The 19,827-nt window shown below is 47.3% G+C and overlaps 1 protein-coding gene across 9 annotated transcripts in view; it reads left to right on the top strand.

Moving 5' to 3' along the window:
- Positions 1-1,588: 1,588 nt before the first annotated feature.
- The window catches only part of PCM1 (pericentriolar material 1), a 1,333,387-nt gene continuing 1,315,148 nt past the window's right edge, over positions 1,589-19,827 (top strand). For 7 of the 9 annotated variants that reach the window (XM_086962572.1, XM_086962571.1, XM_086962570.1 and 4 more), the window contains exon 1: positions 1,589-1,803. The gene's annotated coding sequence lies outside the window, so the exon portion shown is untranslated. Of the gene's footprint in view, positions 1,804-2,098; positions 2,221-19,827 lie in introns of those variants that run through there. The other 2 variants (XM_086962568.1, XM_086962566.1) reach the window with 1 other exon arrangement.

Below are 19,827 nucleotides of genomic sequence, written 5' to 3'. Positions count from 1 at the left end.
AGGGAATGGGGCAAAATGGCCGCTGTGCATGCACCCTTACCGCCCGTAAAACCAGAAAGAGGACTGTGTGATCGAGTGACGAGCAGTCCTCGCCCCCTGACTCCCTCTCCAAAGAAAAACTGCTGAAGGCGCTTTGCACCTGGCAGGGGAGGCCGCCGTGCTCCCAAACAGCGTAACAGAAATAAACGTGCCAAGGATAACAAAGCGCAAGCTAAGCGAACCTTTGTCGCCACGTGTGAACACAAAAACAAAAGCGCAAAGTAAAGCGGACCGTCACCGCCGCGCTCGCCCTCCAAAAAGCGCTGTCAACGCTCACCCAGCCTACGATAACTCTAGTTCACACCGCACTACACAGGTAGAAGAAATGCAACAGCACATATTTTAACAATAAATCGAGCACAGAATAACCATTCTCTGCAAAATGGAAGTAGGTAAGGTGAGGGGCACTTAACTGGATGCGGAGCAGCAAAGAAAGAGGAAGTAGTTACTTCTGTTTGGACATTTATAGGTTATGCTCTATGGTTGTTATGAGCACTGAAAACTCATGGGATTTGTAGTTATATATATATATATATATATATATATATAAGTGTTCTGATTGACTGCTGAATAATAAAAAGCAAAGAAATGAGAAGCATAATCGGAGCCTCCGGTCCTGACATAGAATCCAGGGGCAGATGTATCATCACCATCATTTGCGATTCTCAAATAGCGATTTTTTAGAAATCGCTATTTGAGAATTGCAATTTGGGATGTATGTAGAAAATCGCAATTTTTTTGCGATTTCTTAAAATTCCTTAATTTCGATTAGCAAATTGCTAATCACAATTACGGAATAATTTCCCATTCATTTCTATGGGCCAGGAGGCCCATAGGAAGGAATGGGAAGTTATTCTCAATTTGCGATTCGCAAATTGAGAATCATTTCAAGGGTGTCTTAAGGACACCCTGCTGCACCCCTGAAATTTACATGTGTGCGCATATGGCGGACATACATGCCCTAAGGGCATGTATGAGCACCACATGGCACCCTTACAAATACCAAAAAGTGCATTTGTAAAAGAATTCGCAAATTACCATCAACTACAAGTTGGTGGCAATTTGCGATTTCTTAGTGTGAAATCGGAAAACTTTAATGTTTCTTACATAGCATTTAAGGAATCGAAATGCTTGCGCAAAATTAAGTAATCGCAAATTTGCGATTCCTTAATTTTGCATTGCGATTTTTTTCATACATCGCATTTGCTGATTTTTTTGTCGCAAACGCTGCTTTTTTTTTTACGAATCGCAGCGTTTGCGACAAAAAACCGGATGATACATCTGCCCCCCAGTTCCTGATTATGCGAACGGAATTATCAGTAAATAAGTTATTCGCAAACTCTGATACTGATTTGCAATATGCGTCTGCTTTTTGTCCTTAGACTAATCGTCCTGACTAAAACCAACCTCAGTCTCCGACTACAGAAAAGGCATAACATTAAGCAACCTAAAGAGTTTACCCACACCAAACATGGCGCTGTCTTATTCCTTGTGCTACAGGACTAGTACTGAAAGACGAGTCAATTGATGATGTCAGGTCCGTTCTCTTGCCCTTCAACCTGTCGTCGGCGTGCGTTTGTCATTACGCTGTTTCTCTTCCTCAGTGCTCTGAAAGTTCCGGCCTGCTACGAGTTTCCACTGTTTCCACGGTAACGAGGCGCTGCGTGCTCCTCGCGGTGTTGGTGCTGCCGGGACGGCGGCGGTTGGGTGTCATTGAGACCTAGGAACTGGTAAACGTAGAATTTCGGCGCTAGGGGAGCGCAGGTGAGTGAGGGTTCGAGGGAACCTGCTACGAAGGCTGCTTTTATTGTTTGATAATTCTATTTGATGGGGGTGTGTTTATTCGGGACTCCCCCTGTATTCCGAACCCATGACGGGTGGTTGTATCAGAACAAAGGTTGTGGCGGGTGTACCTATGGAGGACTGCATGCCCCTTATCACTTGGCAGGTGCTCTGTGTTTTGGCGCCTCCTGGGCGCGGGGTTTGTTCGCGGGTTTCCCTGGCGCCTCTGCCCCGCCCCGACAGTCCGTTACTCCCTCCCACTTTAACCGCCTGTGCTACTCCCCGTATTTCTCCGTTTTTTTCGCACTTGCGACAAGCCCCTACGGCGCTTGCTACGTGGTGCAGCCGTTCTCAGCAGCCCATCGGAGAGCACTGCTTTCCACCAGCTGCGTGCTTGTGGTGAGTGCCCGTTGTTCCATCCTTTGAGCTGTAGTGGTTGTTTGACCCCGCTGGGGAGCTTTTTATTGTGTGATGGTCTCTATTACCTTGCATAGCTTGTGTTGATAAGTTATTGGTGACCCACAGGCTCCGCCTTGCCTGTTCCTGAGATGTAATAAGTTATTCGGTGTCACACAGGCTCCGCCTTGCCTGTTTATGAGATGTAGTTTTATTACAGATGTTGGGTGCTCTGGCCATAGACTTTAGGGCTAGCCCCCAGTCACTTGGAAATGTTATACTTTGTTCACTCTCGCTCCAGCCCTCTGTCAGTCCACCCCCGCTCTCAGGAGGGTGTATGGTCTGTTGCTGTGGATACTGTACACATTGCGTCTAGTTTACTAATGGAAGCCATGTTTGTTTTCGTCTTTGTTATTGTTTAGATTTCTTACTGACGTCACGCGCATTCTTATAGCTGGTTTATTTCTCGACAGGTAAACATTGTATTAAACTATCTTCGAAACTCCTGAATAAGGTTAATTTTTAAAATGTCAACAAAGAAGGGTCCTTCACATTCCTCATACGCCGGCTTAGCAAAAGAGCCCAAAGCCCGTATGTAATACATGAAAATGTATGCCTCAATCCTCCGGTTCTGTAATAAAATCCATAATTGTGGTGCAGTGGGACCCCAGAGTCTCTATACCTGCTGCATCTCTGCATGGCATGGGTATGGTTATTGTTGTTACTTGTAATGTTGCTTTACATCAGTTTCCTTAGCTACCAGTTCCCTGCTGCTCGGCCAGTATGCATATGATATGTGTGTGTGTGTGTGTGTGTGTGTGTGGAATGTTGGATTGCAAAACATCAGTTGATGGACAGAATGCAGAACAATGTCATACCCCAGTGTACCCCAGTACAGAGATCTGGGCCTAAATCCATCGTTTTTTTGCACTCCACGCCACCCCTGTTCAGACATGGCCATATGCAAATCAGCCCTGAGCCTGTGCCTCATGGGAACAGTCCAGCCAAGCCATGTCTTTCCTGGACCGGAATCAAGCATAATAGGACCGGTTTCTGGCTATGAGCAGTCTTCAGCCAGGATAGCTTGACTCCAGTGGTTTGGAGAGCATGGGACTCACGTCTGAGCATACCCATCCTACTCGGGTTGACAAATGCTCTCCACACCACTGGAGTCAAGCTATCCTGGCTGAAGACGGCTGATAGCCAGAAACCGGTCCTAGGATGCTTGATTCCGGTCCAGGAAAGATATGGCTTGGCAGTTCGGGCTCGGCTGTTCCCATGAGGCACAGGGTCAAGGCTGATTTGCATATGGCCATGTTTGAACTGGGGTGGCGTGGAGTGCAAAAAAACGATGGATTTAAGACCAGATCTCTCTACTGAGGTGAATGTATGACATTGTTCTTCATTCTGTCCATCAACTGTTGGTTTTGGAATGTTAGAATGCCTGATGAGGTAGTGGTATGCTGGAGTGCCTGGAGGAGTGGAGAGACAGTTGGAGTGTGTGGCTGAGCATCAAGGATGCTGCTCTTGGTGGGCTGAACTAATGAACTTCCAACCTATTATCCTAGTTACTATTGTGTAACCATTCTTAATAAACCTCTTACCTACTACATGGCCACCCCTGGACTTCTTTTAGATTACATCAGTTACCATGATGCATTGGGGAAATGGAGTGCTGGAATGTAAGGTAGTGTCCTCCCACCCTCATGTTTTAGAAAGGCTCCCCAGAGCTACTGAGCTGACTTTTGTTGATGCACCTGCGCCCAGTGAGTGGTACAGACACTCGAAGACTTTGGGCACTATTTTCAGCACCCCTCCCCCCACAAAAACAGCTTATCGCTCTCCACTGATGGAGTGAATTGATAAACACATGTCTAGAGTTACACAGCAAAGGCTGTTTGACAAGAGAGAAAAATTGAAAGACTACTGCAGAAGTAAGTGTTATCATGCACTGCATTTACCGTGATGCATTGGGGCAAATTGAGTGCTGTGAGGTGATGTGCTCCCACCCTCCTTCTCTATGGGTATGGTGTAGGTCTACCTCTACGTTGTGGTGCTGTTTGCAAGTGCATATTCTTCCTTCCTGCAGTTGTGTGCAGTATTAACTCCACAATCCTACCTAGCACCAGCCCTTATATTAACAGCGCCTTATGTTGTAGTCAGACCTTCATTTATTCAGTACCCAGGTTCAAGAAGTGCAATGAGGCAGCGGTGGCGGTGCATTAAAAAAAAGTATACAAACTGGGGTGTCGGGGTTAGTGAGCGTGGGTCAGGGTGGAAGATATGGCTAAAAAACTAAGTATTGTGTAACTTTGTTTTAGTATTTCACCTTCAGGTAGCTAAATATAAAAGAACTCGCAGCTTAAATAAAACATACTTGCAAGTTAAGTTAATCAGTGCGAAATGCACTATTGCACATTACGAAACAGTTATTAGTCAATGAGCTGCAGAGGTGTATGTAACCAGAAGATACATAATTGAATCCTGGTTGGCGCAGGTGAGAATAGTAACTGTGAATATCTAAGGCATTCTTTTAAACTTGCATTACGCACATTATAAGCTAGGCTGCAACAAAATGAGCAAAAAGGTTTGAAATAAAAGTGCTTCCAAAATATAGAATTTAATAATACCCAGAGTGTATGTAGTGCATTTTTTTTTATAACTGTCATTTAAAAGTTCTCTCTTCGCAGCTCAGCTGGTAACTTCCTTGCAATATCGCTCAAAAAGAACACATTTGTTATCGGGAAACTTAATGTGATTTAATCAATTAAAACCAATGTCCTCTTTCAAACACCTTTTACATTTTCAGATTAACCTGTTGCGCATATTTACATTTCTTTCAGGAAAGCAGGCAGCCTGGCAAGAGGCTAGTTTCTTGTTTAGCCAACTGCCCTCTTTTGGTTTCACAGCACAGGAGGCTCCCTACCTTACATTTGAGCTGACGCATTTTGACTCTTGGAATTAACATTATTTATATGTAAAAGGAAATAGAGATACCAGGCGCCCAAAATCCTACAGAAATTTGATTGGCTGCCAACACTTAAACCAGGAAGTGTTTGCAGCCATTTGGGGCCAATATACATGATAGCTCTCTATTGAAATGCATTGTGGTGAATGACCGGTTTTGAGGGTCACAAAAAGGAGAATGTATTCAGGGTGATAACAGATTTTAGTTACAATATACATCATTTGTTGATGGTACCATACTGAATTTAGGAATTGTGGTGTGTTCTTATGTAATTTTACCCTGTGGGAAGCCTTATGCTGGGATTTCAAGAATCATGTTTAAGAAAAAACAGTTTTCTCATGATTTTCCGTAGAGAGATTATGGAAGGTGCTCCAGAAGCTAAAACAAGGGTATATTTTCTGTAAATTCACAGTCTTTCTCCGCAGTATAAAAATAACGTTGTGTTCTGCTGCAGCCTCTCAGTCTTCCAAAGAACAACTAGAGCGCTAACAGTGTTACTGTTTTCCTATGTAGGGCATACCTGAAGCCATGTTGATTAAATTAAAGTGGTAAAACTTAAAGCATTTAATTTAGAAAGGAACACCATGAGGGGGTTCAGTTTAACATTGGTATTATAGTTAGTACTGTAGAAAGAGAAATTCGGACACATTTTAAGTGCGTTCTCAAACATCTTCCTCTTCTATTTCATTAAAACATTCTGACATGCACTTTCAACACAAGCAGCAGACTGCCAGCGAACTCCCTGGTGATAAGCAGTTTTACTACAGCATTCTAATGAGCAACTAGAGTGCTAACATTATGAATGTATGCCAAAAGTTGTGGCACATATAAACACCATCTTTATGGAATCAAAGTAGAAAACAGAAAGCATTTTTGTTAAAAATGGCCCACTTTTACGGGGTTATCCCCAAACTTCTTGTTTCTTCCTCCTATTTTCACTGACCTGTTTTTGTTGTCTTTGGTACTCTGGGCACTTATCCACTGCTAATTGGTGCTAAAATGCATATACTCTGGGTAAATTATGATGATAATTGCTTATCCATGATTGGCATATTTGGTTTACTGCTAAGTCTTTAGTAAAGTGCACTGAGGGGACCAGGACCTGTACATCAAATGATACTAGTGGGCCTGCAGCACTGATTGTGGCACCCTCATAAGTAACGCTGTAAAGGTATCTCGGACCTGCCACTGCAGTGTCTTTGTGCAGTTTTAAACTGCTATGTAGACCTGGCAAGTGCACCTACTGTATGCCAGGCCCTAACCTTCCCTTTTCTTACATGTGAGTCACCCCTCAGGTAGACCCAAGGTCCCCCATGGGCAGGGTGCAGTGTATGTGAAAAGTGGGACATATACTGGTGTGTGTGACATGTCCTGATAGTGAAATACTGCCAGATTCATATTTTACTTTTGAAAGGCTATCTGTCCCAATAAATAGCATGGGAGATACTTTGTAATGTCCTACAAGTGTAACTTCCCACTGGGATGAGATGGAGGAATAACATTTAGGCTCTCTGAACTCAGAATTTAATAACCCATCTTTTAGTAAAGATGATTTTTAAATAGTGTTTGAAAATGCCACTAGTGGACATTTTCTTGTTTAACCATTGTGTGTGCCTGTGCCTGTTTATGCATAGGCTGTCTGGTTTTGGATTGACAGCGGCTGGGGATGTGGATTCACTGTAGACAGCCACTGGGAGGGTGGTCATTTGGTGCCTGGCCCCACCCGGATGTCTGGAAACTGAGCTTAAAAGACCATGGCTACATTTAGAGTAGTGGGAGGGGTTTTCCTTGCACCTGAATAGGAACGATCTCCCTTGCACAATGCTGTCTCCACCCCTTGTGGTCATACTGCACCAGCAAGGACAGAACTGTTTTGGACTGGGTTCAGAGACCCTTGCACAAAGAAGAACAAAGCCAAATGGAGTTTAAGTAGTGGACCTTAAACCCCCAGAACTTTAGATCACTTCTGGACTCAAGAGAAACCTTTGCCAAGGAGAAGAGCTGGAGAGCTGAGGAGGAGTACTGCCCATTTGCTGTGTGGGGTTGGCCTGCATTTGCGGTATCTGCCAAGGAAAGTACAACAACTGGAACTTTGCTGAGAATCCGGCTTGAAGAAGAATCTCCAAGGGCCTGTGCGTGCTGGTCTCCTGTTCTGAAGTCTCAGGTACACAAATACTTCAATCCCAGCTCCCCTGAACGCGACTGAGGAGAGTTCTGACCTGCTAGGAGGTACCTCTTCCAGTTTTGGCCCTCTGGAGGTTGTTACAGGTGCTGGGAGAAACAGAAGAAACTAAAAAAATCGATGTATCGCTGCTCTTGCCATGGTTATTATTTAGAGTTACTCGTACGCCGTACCACAGACTACTTTTTAGTAGCACACATGGAGAGGGCACTCTCAGCCCTGTGGCAGGGCGAGGGTCGGGGGCAAGTGTCCGCTGTTGAGTTGGTGACGTAAAGGCCCTGCTGACCACGTGGTGAGTGCGGGCAAGGGGCCTTCTGGCCCTGTGGGACGTGGCCGGGAGCCTGCTCAGCTGTTCCCTTGGGAGGGGTGAGGGCCCAGCTGGCTTTGTGTCTAGGTGAGAAGCGGGGTTTGGGGCCCTACCCGGTTTGTGAGGGGACCATGCGACGTAGTGAACTGGGACAATGGCCCTCCTGGGCCAGGGGTGTAGGCGTGCCCTACTATGCCCAGGTAGAGGCAAGGGATCTGCTTTCACCATGGCAGGGCGAGGGCACGAGTCAAGTCTGTCATAAAATACACCTTTTAGTTAATCCTGTTTTCATTTTACCCAACAGCGTAGTGCATTATGAGAGTTGTAGTTGATCTTAAAAGACACATGTCCGACCACAGGAAGTGAGCTAAAATGCCCAGACCGGCTGAGGGTGCCGAGTAAAACTGGCGCCTAGCTTCAGATAGCGCTAATGTGTTGCATTAATGTTGGAAGGCGCTACACGAGTAATGTTTTAGCTCGGGGCTACTTGGCAGCACTGTGCGTCCGTGAGAGCTTAAAGCAAGGATCCATGAGGGGAACGTAACCGAAGATCAGCGGCCGGATTACGTGGCTTGTCCGACACATAGCACAGGAGAGGTGAAACTCGAAGCGCCTCTCGCTAATGGAAAGCATCTGAAAGGCCAGGGAGACCGCTAGGAAAGCATTCATCGGGTCCCCGGGAATCAAAACCTAGAGCAAAATAATAAACCCATCCCTTCGCTGTTTACAGTTGGAGAAATTTCACTGGGCGAGGGCGGTGTCTAAACATTTCGAGATGGTGTCTATAGGTTTCAGCTTTCCAAGCGGAGGGTGAGGCCTGGTGTGAGGTGTCACAGAGTGCATTTTTATGACCCTAAATCTCGCATGCCCGCTTCAGACAATTATATCAAATTCAGATTTAGTTGATAAATTCTGAGAGAAATAGACAGTTTCTGCGGTGTACATCTTGTGAAGAATAGGCCACAATAGAGCGCTTGTGCTTAAAGTCTGTTTCTAATGCTGTCTTTATACTGCAGGATGTCCAGTGTGGGTCTCAGAGGGCCTCATCATGCCAGATGTTTAAGTTAGATAATGGTGCAAATAATGGCCATAAATTATATATTTTATATAGTGAATGGTTATCACAATAACAACTTTTCGGCCGATGTCCAGGCCACTCTTCTGGACATGCCGTTCGATGGCCGTCGTCTCTTTGGCGACAAGGCAGACCATGAACTTGAGCGTTTTAAGGACTCCAGGGCTACGGCCATGTCCTTGGGCCACGCCAGCAAACGGGTGCCTTTCGTGGCCACGGAAGGGGCGCCCCCACACGTGCTGCCAGCCACGCGCCGCAGAATTTTCAACAGCGCCGTGGCGGCCATGGAAATGGCCGTAGCGGCGGTCGGGCACAACGGCGAGGCCAGTTCATGCCTTCCCCCGCAGCACCTGCCTCAAAACCCTCCTAGTCCGTGATTTCAGGCCCATGTGACGCCAGTGGGGGGCAGGGTTCGCCATCACCTCTTCCACTGGCGCACTGTCACGTCGGACAGGTGGGTGCTGCAAATCGTCTGAAGGGGCTACTCCCTCCCCTTCGAGGCGACCCCTTCAGCCATGCCATCGCAATTCCACCTCGTGTCGGGGGATCACTTGCAACTTCTGCAAGAGGAAGTCACGGCCCTCTTGGCCAAGGGGGCCATCAAGCGCGTTCCTGGGCCGGAAGTAGGGTGTGGTTGTTACTCCCACTACTTTCTGGTACCCAAGAAGAGCAAAGGGGGCCTACGCCCTATCTTGGACCCACGGAACGTCAACGGCTTCCTCCGAAAGGAGAAGTTCAAGATGCTGACTCTGGCTCAGGTCTTAGCTGCCCTGGACCCCGGAGACTGGATGGTAGCGTTGGACTTGCAGGACGCTTATTTTCACATCCCCGTCCTGCCGGCCCACCAGCGTTACCTCCGGTTCACGGTAGGCCACGAGCACTTTCAATTTACTGTACTCCACTTCGGCCTTACCAGCGCCCCACGGGTGTTCATGAAAGTGATGGCGGTGGTCGCAGGCCATCTGCACAGGTTAGGGGTGTCAGTCTTCCTCTACCTCGACGACTGGTTGTTGAAGGCGGGCTCGCCCCGGACAGTCGTCAACCACCTCCAGACTACGGCCGATCTCCTGCACCTGCTGGGGTTCTCCATCAACGTGCCGAAGTCACACCTGTGTCCCTCTCAGAAGCTCCTCTTCATCGGAGCGGTTCTGGACTCGGCGCAGTTTCGGGTTTATCCTCCTGAACAGCTGGTTCGGGATATTCAGGCTCTGATTCCGATCTTTCAGCCTTTATCCCGAGTCTCGGTCAGGTTGACGCTGCGGCTTCTGGGACTGATGGCCCCCTGCATCCTTCTGGTGCATCACGCCTGGTGGCGGATGCGGGCTCTGCAGTGGGACCTGAAGTTTCAGTGGGCCCAGCATCAGGGCAACTTGTCTGACCATGTCTTGATCTCAGAAGGCAAGACGGTTGCAGTGGTGGCTCACGGACCGCGATTGGGTCAGTGGCAGATCCCTCTCCCTACCCCACCCGGAGCACGTAGTTGTGACGGACGCGTCCCTCCAGGGCTAGGGGGGGGGGGGGGCCACATGGGAGAGGCGGAGATCAGAGGTCTCTGGTCTCCGGCGGTGTCCCAGTTCCACATCAACCTTCTGGAGCTGCGGGCGATCCGACTTGCACGGAAGGCATTCCTCCCCTCTGTCCGGGGGAGTGTAGTGCAGGTGTTCACGGACAACACCACCGCCATGTTGTACTGCAAAAAACAGGGCGGGGTGGGGTCGTGGACCCTATGCCAGGAGGCTCTGACCCTCCCGCAGTGGCTGGAACATCAGGGCGTGACCCTGATGGTTCAACACCTGGCAGGTTCCCTGAACGCCAGGGCGGACGAACTCAGCCGTCGGTGCATGATGGATCACGAATGGTGTCTGAACTCTGACGTGGCACAAGGCCTCTTTCAGTGGGGAGAGCCTTGATTAGATCTATTCGCCACAGAAGAGAACGGGCAATGTCATCAGTTCTGCGTGTTGGAATTTCCAATTTTTTTTTTCCCAAGGCGGCACTCGCTCGGAGACGCTTTTCGTCGTGAGTGGAGTTGCGGTCTATTGTACGCCTTTCCACCTATACCACTTCTGCCCAGAGTGCTGAAGAAGATCAGGCGCGACCGGGCCCAGGTTATCCTTGTGGCTCTGGACTGGGCACGAATATACTGGTATCCTGAGCTACACTGCATGTCAGTCGATCTCCCGATTCTTTTGCCTCTTCGAGAGGACCTTTTGTCGCAGAAGCAGGGGACGGTCCTCCACCCGAACCTGTCCAGTCTCCAATACAAGCTTGGAGATTGAGCGGCGACAGTTGAGGCCATTTGACTTGCCTCCCGAAGTCTGTAATGTCATTCTGGCAGCCAGGCGTCCCTCCACAAAGTCGGTATACGCCTGCAGGTGAAACAGATTTGTGGCATGGTGCACAGCAAAGCCTGTGGATCCACTCTCTGCACCCCTTTCTGAGGTTCTCCTCTTCCTTCTTTCTCTTGCCCAGCAGGCCTCTGCTCTGGGCACTATCAAGGGCTACCTTTATGCCCTTTCCTCCTCCTTCTTAAGGCTGCCTGATCAGCCTTCCTTGTTAAAGTCCCCGATTATAAATAGGTTTTTGAAGGGCATCACACACGTTTCCTCCTGTTCCTTTCGTGATGCCCCAGTGGGACTTGAATCTTGTACTTACTTACCTAATGTGTGCTCCCTTTGAGCCGCTCCATAACTGTCCTCTCAGGCTTCTTACCTTGAAGACTGCTTTCCTGGTTGCCATCACCTCTGACAGGAGAGTGAGTGAGCTCCAGCCTCTTTCTTCTACAACTCGTCGTCAGTGTGCATGGGCAGCGTCTAAGTACTCCGACGTCATTCCGGCGCCAACGACGCCGACGACTGACGCAGAGCTGCGGACGACGACTTCCGGCGCGCAGGGGTATTGCTACGCAAAATTTTCCGGATCCAGTCTGACGCCTGGGGATATTCTAAGGTTAGGAATCGATCACTAACTAATGTCTCTTACAGATATATCGTTACACAAGTAGTAACTTGTGCTTTAATAACAAAAATAAAAGGCATTGTTATCTGCAATGTCAATCGCTTAAACTTGCATAAATGCAAGATCTGCTGCATTGCAATTGCTTGTTCTAAACTGAGGTGGTGTCCATTTGTGGTGTTATTTCTGTATTATTGTTTGTTTTGAGTGCAAATACTTTACCTTTGGGATAAGTCTGTCTGCTCGTACCAAGCCACCAAGGGGATGAGCTGGGGTTATCTAAAGTGTGTGACCACCTTACTCTGGCTAGAAGCTAGGATCCCTACTTGGACAAAGGTACATACCTCTGTCAATTAGTGACACCCATTTCTAACAATCTGCTACTGAGGCTACTGCAGTAAATGATGAAATTAGGGATTCATAACAAATAATTCTCCCAAGATGGCCACCGGAGGGAAAAAAAGAGCCCAAATATAGCACACATCACCCAAACGTAGCCCAATGACAGAAATGTGCAAAAACTTTTTTTTTTGTTGCAGTTTTACATTGCGAAGATGTGACCTAAAGGTATAAGGGTGTTTTACATAAGCATCAGTTACATAACACAAGGACACATTCATTTTGGTTTTAGGCATGGAGAGAATACGTGATTTGCACAGGATGGCGAGCTGAAACAAACTCAAACCTAGTTCCCCAGTTGGAGTCTGCAACTCTAGCTGTAACGATGCATTCTCTTCCTTAAGTGTAACATATAATCAAGTGATCAACAAAAATTGCTGAACTGATGCTCTCTTCCAACTGCCTTCTTCTCTATCTCCCAGTTCTCTTCTCTTCTCCTGTGCTGATCTGCTGCTGTCTTCCACCGCCTCAGTCTTTAACTCCCTGGCAGGGCCGGACTGGCTACCGGGCAGTGTGGAATGCTAATGAGCTGGTGGCTGATTTTGTTCATGGAGACCTGCGTTTGCTAAACTAAATTCGTTTTGCTTGAATTATTTCGAAGCACACGCATGTCTCCATGAACGAAATCGCCCCACAGCAGTGAAATCACTCCCCAGCTCGGCAGCATTCCAAACTGCCCGGTAATCAGTCCGGCCCTGCTCCCTGGTCTCTTCTCCTGTGCTGATCATCTGCTCTCTTCCACCCCACCTCCTTCTTTAACTCCCTGGTCTCTTCTCTTCTCCTGTGCTGATCTGCTGCTCTCGTCCACCCCAAATCCTTCTTTAAATCCCGGTTTGCTTCTCATCTCCTGTGCTGATCTGCTCCTCTCTTCCACCCCACCTCCTCCTTTAACTTCCTATTCTCTTCTCCTGTGCTGATCTGCTGTTCTTTCACTCGCCCCCTTCTCTAACTCACTGTTCTCTTTTCCTGTGCTAATATGTTGTTCTCTTCCGCCCGCTTCCTTATTTAACTCCATGTTCTCTTCTCCTGTGCTGATCTGCTCCTCTCTTCCACCCACCTCCTTATTTAACTCCATGTTCTCTTCTCCTGTGCTGATCTGCTGCTCTCTTCCACCCGCCTCCTTCTTTAACTCTATGTTCTCTTCTCCTGTGCTGATCTGCTGCTCTCTTCCACCCGCCTCCATCTTTAACTCTATGTTCTCTTCTCCCATCCTGATCTGCTGCTCTCTTCCACCCTGCCCCCTTCTCCAAATCCCTGTTCTCTTCAACTGTGCTGATCTGCTGATCTCTTCAACACACATCCTTCTTTAACTCCCTGTTCTCTTATAATATGCTGATCTGCTGCTCTCTTCCACATACATCCTTCTGTAACCCCACATTTACATACATACAACCATGCACGCATATACATACAACACACATACAACCACACATCTATCTATCGCCCTCACTCTATTGCCCTCACTCTATCTATCTCACAACAACAGCATCACTCAGGGGCACCACAATATCACTATGCGCTACCACTGCATCACTGAACGCCACAGCATCACTTGTCGCCACCACATCATCACTCAGCGCCATCACAGTATCAATCTGTGCAAACATTCACTAACAACCGGTTCATATATGTTCTCTCAATGTTTCAAGCTTTATTACAAATGTCACAAAAAATGTTGATATTTCACTTATGTTCTTATATTTTAGTCACGATAAAATACACTGAACATAATCTTCACAAAAGTTATATACAAAAGTTTAAGCTATTGCCATTATAAATTACAATAACTTTTATTAAAGTATTAATTAAAAAACAAAAAACATTATTTGTAAAATCAATACTTCTAATAACGTAAATACAAAACATGTTGCATTAAAAATGCTATAGGTGTCACATTGTCACAAATAAAAGTATTAGCATTGTAAATGACAAAGCTATTTATTTCACAATTTTCAAAAATAACACATAAATAACAAATTTGTCATGTACAGGACAAATAACTCAAACTTTCCTAATGCGAGACCTATTGCATTGCAAATGCTTGTTCTAACATACTGCCCGTTTTGCCTGGGAAAGCCTGCTGTGCATAACCCACTATTTCCCTTATTGTACATTGTAGTACGTTTCTTATTGGGACTGTCGTTGGACATTGCAGTTTGCACAAAGCGTACATTGTTGACTGTACTCTGGAATTCATTTTATGTAAATGTAAAGTTGCTTTTCCGGAATTGCCGAGCCAAGCTCCAAGGTAGGGATAGGATTTTGTAGTGGAAAATCTCTCTGCCCACATTCCATTTAAGCAGCGCCTTTTTTGCGCAATGCCCGAAGATCATTACTTTAGTCTTGTATGAGTTTATGATTAAATCATTTGTTTCACTGTAGATGTTTAAGGCGTTTAGACCCCTTTGTAGGCCAGTTTTGGTGTGATCATCACTACTAGATCATCTACATATTGCAATATTTGTAATTTGTTGGTGTTGATTTTAGGGCTTGCAAGATTGGCATTATGAAGCATCTTACCTAGATCAGTTGTATATAGATTGAAAAGTGTGGGGGCGAGAACGCATCCCTGTTTTAGGGCCCATTTTTTTGTTGTTGTATTATGTGCTAGCTTGACCGTAATCCAGGTTTTGCTGTATAGCGAGATAATGGCGATGAGAGTTCTGCTGGGATTTGCCAGTTACATAGTTTGTTGAGAGACCCCTTCGAAAGCTGCCGAATAATCTACAAAACAGGCATATACTGTTTTCTTATTTTTAATGTTTGATTGCTGGCTCAGGTAAGATACGGCTACTATGTAATCGGTTGTCGATCATCCTTTGCGAAACCCTGTTTGGTATGGTGGAGGATTTCTTTATCTTCGATCCACCTATTCAACCCCGTCAGTAGGGTGCTCACATAGGCTTTCCCTTCGATGTCCAGGAGAGCAATCATTCTGTAGTTATTTGGTTCTGTGTTGTCTCCTTTCTTGAATATTGGTAGTAAATAGACCTGCACCATGAGTCTGGAACCTTGGCAGTCAACATTCGGTGAATAGGTTAGATAGAACTCTACCCCAATATGCCTGGTCTTCTCCAAACATTCCTTCCGGTATCCCATTAGGTCCAGGGGCCTAATCTTTTCTTATCTTTTTGACGGCAGGTCTTGGTCTTTGCTCCCGGCTTCTAATGTTGGCTCATCTTCGTCATTTGTACGCTCCGTTAGACATTCCTCTATGCTTCCAGGTTGAATGCTATGTCAGTTTTCTATATCGATTGTGAATACATGACTCGACCATGCATCGCAATGGGCAGAGTTACACCGGTCCACTTTGTTATTTTCCAACCGAGCTATGTATCAGAGTTGCCGATGTTTGTAGGCTTGAATAGCTTATAGATCTTGATCCATTCTTCCTCTAGGTTATTCTGTTTGAATGTTCATAGCAGGTGTTTGCACTCAGTGTTGAGTTATTTGTACTTGTGCCATGAGGTTTGAGTATCAGAAATCCTTTCAGTTCTTTTTGCCTTTTTTAAGTTCCGTGTTAATTCAATGAGTTTTGTATTATCTCGCCCAATTTGTGTTGTGTATGTTGCGTTTACTTGGAAGTTTACCTTCTCATTTTTGCAGAGAGTTGTTTTCAAGGCCAAAATCATACGCTCCCCAGTTTTCCATGTTATACTTAGATCCGGGGTGGTTGCCTCTTTCTTGTCCATGTTTTTCATGAGTTTAGTATAGAGGCCTTCTGATCATTCCATTTTATCCTTCTGATTAATGAATGTTCCTCAATGCCTATAGAGTGGGCTAAAGTAGGGGCTTGTTTCCGTTCTTTAATATGAATACTCCATTCAACCTGAAGAATTGCCTGATCACTTTTTTTGTTGCATTTTCATTTCAAAATGAGATTTTTCGACTGAGTTGTTTGCACAGAAAGATACAGTCCATCAACGTGCAATTTGTTTTAGATTTCTTTTTATTTTAGATTAGTAAGAACAAACGCGGCCAACGAGTCACATGTTGGAGTCTGTTACAACACCGGAAATACAGTGACAATATGGTACATTCATGACATATACAGCTGTGGAGAACCAATTTTCATTCTATATCTTCTACGCCAGTTTGTTGGGCCTGCGGGGGCTCGCAGATGTTACCTCCTGAAGTCATTCCAGCATGACCACACCTCCCCCCCCCCCCATTTCCGAGGGCACCTTCGTGCCGCATACACAGTCTTTTCCTGCAGCATGCACCAGTCCATGTCATTTTGCCAGTCTACCAGTTTTGGCGGGGTAGGGGCACCCCATAATCTGGCTATGTTTCTTTTTGCCACCATTTGTCCAAGTGTTACCTAAATTTTCCCTTTGGCAGGCAGGTCTGTAGGCTCCCAGACGTTCAGGAGACCTCTTAGCCTCTGGAAGTATATCTATCCCCCATACTTCTTGCATGCATTGCACCACCGGCTCCAGAATCTCTGCACCATTGGGCAATCCCACAGTATAGGTAAGAAAGAGCCCGTCTCACCACAACCCCTCCTGCAGAGCCCCTCTCCCACCCCCCTCCCCATCAACTGTAGTCTGTAGATGTACTCCCTGTGCAATATTTTCAGTTGGATTAGCCTCAGTCTGGCCGAGATCGCCACTTCCTTAGGGGAGGCCAGCGCATACAGAGGTGAGCGGCCCAGTAATATTTGCGGATGCCAGGGAGGGCTATCCCACCATCGTACCATCCCAGTGTAAGTTTATGCAATGCTATTCTAGGCGCACCTGCCCAGAGGAGGTCACGCTGCGCCGCTTCAATTGCTACAAAATAAGAGTTAGGTACCAGGTCCGGATAATTTTGTAAGGCATAAAGAAATCTTGGCAGTCCCATCATTTTAAAGAGGGCCTCTCGGCCCAGCAATGACAATGGGAGTTGCTGCCAGGATTTAGCATCACGTTGGAGCCGTCTCAGATGCGGTAGTAGATTCCTTTCATAAATCTTAATCTTATCGGTGGAGACAAAGACTCCAAGGTATTTGAAACCGTCCTCCGCCACTGTGATCAGGCAGGTGCTGAGGAGCCTTGGGGGGTTGCCATGGGGGACGTAAAGGTGAGATTTGCTTCAGTTAATACGAAATCCAGAACTTCTCCCGAAACTCGTGAAAATATCAAGTGCCGCCATGATAGATCTTCGTGGTTTGGAGAGGTATAGGAGGATATCATCGGCGTATAGGGAGATCTTGTCCTCCCACCCATCCGCCCATGCTATCCCTTTAAGGTAGACGTCTTGCCTGATCCATGCGGCAAGTGGTTCGAGGGAAAGTGCAAATAGAAGGGGAGAGAGCGGGCAGCCCTGTCTAGTCCCTCTCTCAAGGGTGAAAACCTCAGAGACCTTATTGTTGACTAACACCTGAGCTAGTGGCTCCGTATAGAGGAGACTGACCCATGCCGTAAAATTGGGGCCGAAGCCCAGTTTACGAAGTACCGCAATCATGTAGGGCCATTCTATGGTGTCAAATGCAACTTGTGGCGCTGCCCCAGTACCCCGTTAAGGCGTCAAAAATTAAGTGCTGTGTTGCGATGGAGCATGAACCCTGATTGGTCTGGGTGAACCAGGGTGGGCAGGACTGTTTGAAGCCTATTTGCAAGCGTTTTGGCCAATATTTTCGGCTCCGCATTAAGCAGTGAGATATGTCTGTATGAGGAACAGGACTCCCTCGGTTTCCCTTCTTTTGGTATGGCCACTATAGTTGCTAGGCGTTGGTCGCTCGGCAACAGTCCCGCCACTTTGCTTTCCTCAAACATGTTTTTGAGGTGTATACTGAGGGCGTTCAGTTTGAGCTTGTAAAGCTCGATTGGGAGGCCGTTGGGTCCGAGGGCCTTGCCTGGGCGAAGGTCTGTTATCGCACGCTCCAGTTCAGCAACGTCGAGTGGAGCTCTTCAAGAGCGTCTTGATCGATGTCCGATAGGCATGGCATTCGATGTCTGTCAACAGGGCTACCGAGTCCTCGTCTGGGCGGTCCGACCCCCGACTATAGACCAGTTTGAAGTGTCGCGCAAATTCCGCCCCTATCTCTCGGGGATCCGTAACTATGGCCCCGGAAGCCGTTTGTATTTCTGGCACTACTTTATTGGCCTGTTGTTTATCAGGCCATGCTATAAGTTTTCCAGCTTTGTCGCCCTGATCATATATCCTGCCCGCCTTGTGTCGAGCCATTGTTTGGGCCGCCTGCGTGTCTAGTTCCCTATATTCCGATGTTTTGAGCTGCAGCCGATGTTGCACGTCTGCTTCTGCATTGTCACGTGCGGCCTCCTCCAGCGCCATAAGGTCTGCTTCCATGGAGGTAATTTGTGTTTCCCTGTCCTTTCGTCGACCTGAGATGGCTGACAGAGCCTCTCCCCTAAGCACAGTCTTAAAGGCCTCCCACAGGGTTACAGGGGAACCCACCGACCCGACATTATGGTCGAAGTACTGAGTTATGGAACGGGACAACGTCCTCCTAAGTTCCTCATTCTTTAAATGCCAGGCGTTTATTGGCGTGACGCAGCCCTCCCGCTTAGTCCCGACCGTGATGTGTGTCGAGACTGGTCAGTGGTCAGATATGCCACGGTTTAGGTGTGCTGCCTCTTGCATGGTCGTGTCGTGCTGTAGTGGAGTAAGAATATAATCTAGGCGGGAGAATGAATGATGCGGGCCGGAGAAGAAGGCGAAGTGCCTATCAGTAGGGTGCATCAGCCGCCAAACGTCTGTGAGCTCAAAGGCCTCCAAGAAGTCCGCTAGCCATTTTTCCCCTTGTGGTATGTCTCTGGGAGGGTGTCTGTCCAGGGTTCCTGACACTACTGCGTTGAAGTCTCCCCCGATGACCAACTGACCACCAGGGACGGAGAGTAGGAGCTTGCCCAGGTCTATGTAGGCTTGGGTTTGGAGGCCGGGTGGGATATACGCAGAAAGCAGATTTAGTCTGCGACCCTCCCACCTCCCCGACAATGCTGTAAAGCAGCCCTGCGGGTCTGTCTCTGTGTGGTCAATATGGAGGGGCAGGGAAAGACGCAGCAAGATCCCCACTCCTCTGGAGCCAGAGGTGAAGCCGGAATGAGCCGCTAGAGTGTATCGCCATCTATTGAGGGCCTGGCATGTGTTACCCATCAGGTGTGTCTCTTGCAGCAGGACTGCATCGGGATGGTGACGTTTAATGAACTGTAAGACGTTTACATTCCAGCTAAGAACTTTAAGACTTTTTTCCCATCTCCTAGCCATATCCATTACTGTGTGAGCTGACCTGTCCTTGCATTTCGGCGTCTTCGACTGTTCATACTAATAATATGTGGCCGCACAAACCTCCCAACACCCCTCCCCTCCCAACATTTCAAAACAGTACAAAAAATGATCATTACACATTGCATTGGACCCATACCCTTCTTTCTCCCCAACTTTGTGTGGATTGCCCTCCCTTCCCTTTGAACAAAACACCCCCCACCCTGCTCCCTGCTCTGTAGGTTCCAAACTACCCACTGCCCCAATTAGCAGAGCGCCTGTCGCCCAACCCCACCCCGGAGAGAGTTAACTACCCCCTCCTGAGGAAACTCTGTGTGGGAAAACGTGAGCCAGCCCCCACTCCGGCCGCCATACCCGTGCTGCCCTCAGGTCTGCAGTGCACGTTAGGAATGTTAGAAAGTCTCGGAGACTTAGGGCGGATGTGTCCGCTTCCCAACCTTAATAACACCGAACATACCCCATGTCAGCATTATACATTACTGTTCGATGAGTCCCGG

The sequence above is a fragment of the Lissotriton vulgaris genome, chromosome 3_1 (assembly GCF_964263255.1).
Source record: "Lissotriton vulgaris chromosome 3_1, aLisVul1.2, whole genome shotgun sequence".
Lineage (NCBI taxonomy): Eukaryota > Metazoa > Chordata > Amphibia > Caudata > Salamandridae > Lissotriton > Lissotriton vulgaris.
Note: the sequence above shows the minus strand (reverse complement) of the source record. Positions and strands in the feature narration are given on the sequence as shown.